The sequence below is a fragment of the Canis lupus genome, chromosome 2 (genome assembly GCF_011100685.1).
Source record: "Canis lupus familiaris isolate Mischka breed German Shepherd chromosome 2, alternate assembly UU_Cfam_GSD_1.0, whole genome shotgun sequence".
Taxonomy (NCBI): Eukaryota; Metazoa; Chordata; class Mammalia; order Carnivora; family Canidae; genus Canis; species Canis lupus.
In genome coordinates, this window is record NC_049223.1 from 71,337,209 (window position 1) to 71,339,327 (window position 2,119).

The following is a 2,119-nucleotide window of genomic DNA, read 5'->3' on the forward strand; positions in this document are numbered from 1 at the left end:
CCTCCGCCGCCCTCTGCGCACGCTCCGAACCTCGGCGCCCAGGGCCGCGCCGGCTCCGGCCGCGCCGGGTTTTGCCGACCGACCCGGCTGGTGGGGCGCGGAGCTCCCGGCTCCCTGAGGGCGGAGCCAGCGGGAGTCCGCGGAGCGGGCGGGAGCGGGCGGGGCACACGCTGCGCCGGCCTGGGGTTGCTCGGCTAATTGGTTTTCTCGGGTTTCTTTCTGATCATGTTTTCAAACACACACACTTACATTTACAATTGCAAAACTAATGTGTGCTCATTGTAAAAACAAAAACTGAAAAACCCTGCAAATATATGCACACTAAAAAAAGTCCCCAGGAAGATCCAGTTCCACTGTGTGACCTTGGGCAAACCCGGACAGGTCTGCCTCAGCCGCCCCCTCCCCCGCATCCCATTTCCCAGTTTGCGAAACGTGAAATTTTTTGTTGAAGTTGGATGGAATTCTTCCTCCATCATTCCTGTACATAGCCCTGGGGTGAAAAGGGGGGGGGGTTTACGGGGCGTGTAAATTGGAGCAACCCTATCATCTCATCCAAGCAATCCCCACGTCCTGTCACTGTTTTCCAGAGTCCCATAGCCACTCTCTAAATGCAAACCTCCAGCTCTAATTTGTCCCAGAACAATGCCCTGTCCCTAGAAGGCCCTCAGCAAACAGGATTTCAATGCCTAGGTAATGCCGGCAGGTTAACCCCAAGTCAGGGACTGTCCCAGGCCAAAGCCTCACTTTGACGCCCATTTCTCAGAATGGGGAGCTTCTGTGAGTAATTTTCAACTTTAACAGGGACGCTCATGCCGACAGCTTGAAGATGCCTTTCTGGGGCTCCCTCTTGGCTGGTGAGCCACTCGGGCCCTTCCTTACCAGTTTTTACCTCCTAAATTTAGGGCGTTGGGCCCGGAAGTCAAGTGCTTACTGATTCAAAAACTTGAGATCCAACCAACAGCTGCCACATTTCCAGTTCATCCTACTTATCACAGCAGTGTAGTTGTCAGGGCGCTTTGGCTGTCAATTGCAACAAACGGAGCACCAATCCCAGCCCTGCTCTAATTATTTTGGCAAGTTACTTAACCTGAGACTAATACGGATAATAGTAGTGCTCACCACATAGGGTGCTGTGAGGAGAAAATGAGAAGTTGGGAAAAGAACTTGGCCCAATGCCTAGTGTCCGGTAAATTCTCCAATATGGCATTTGGAGGCCTTCAAATTATAACTGAGGGCTGCTTATTCAGTAGTTTGCCAGCCCCTTTGCGGTGCTCTTTGCTTACTGCAAGTGGAAGACTTTTAAACATTTGCTTTTAATTTAGATTGTAAGCTTCATGAGACAGGGATTTGTGTGTTTTGTTTCTAATCAAATTTCTACAACAGTGTTGTTTGGGGATAATGGTAGACACTGAGAAAATGTTTGCTAATTTTATGAAATAAACAATAAACAGGGATCCCTGGTGGCTCAGCGGTTGAGCTCCTGCCTTCTGCCCCCGCGTGATCCTGGAGTCCTGGGATTGGGTCCCACATCTGGCTCCCTGCATGGGTCCTGCTTCTCCCTCTGCCTGTGTCTCTACCTCTCTCTCGGTCTCTCATGAATAAACAAAATCTTTTTTTAAAAAAGTAAACAGCAGTCCCTTACCCTATCACTATCCTCAATTCCCACTCCCTTCAGAAAATGTTTCCATGTCTTCCTAGAATCTGCGCATTTTTTTTTTAAAGATTTTATTTACTTATTCACGAGAGACAGAGAGAGCGAGGCAGAGACACAGGCAGAGGGAGAAGCAGGCTGGCTCCACTCAGGGAGCCCGACATGGGACTCGATCCCGAGTCTCCAGGATCACAGCGTGGGCTGAAGGCGGCGCTCAACCGCTGAGCCACCGGGGCTGCCCTATCTGCACATTTCTACATGATATACTTTCTCAATGGTAGTTTCAGATGTTTTAGCAACTGTCCTTCATTCATACGTATACACTTCTCCATCTTCTGATTATAATTTCTGGCAAAGCAGGACCACCTGGCTGGTTCCGTCAGTGGAGCATGCCACTCTAAATCTCGGCGTTGAGTTTAAGCCTCACGTTGGGCAAAAAAATAATTTTGTCAAAGCAATATGAACATT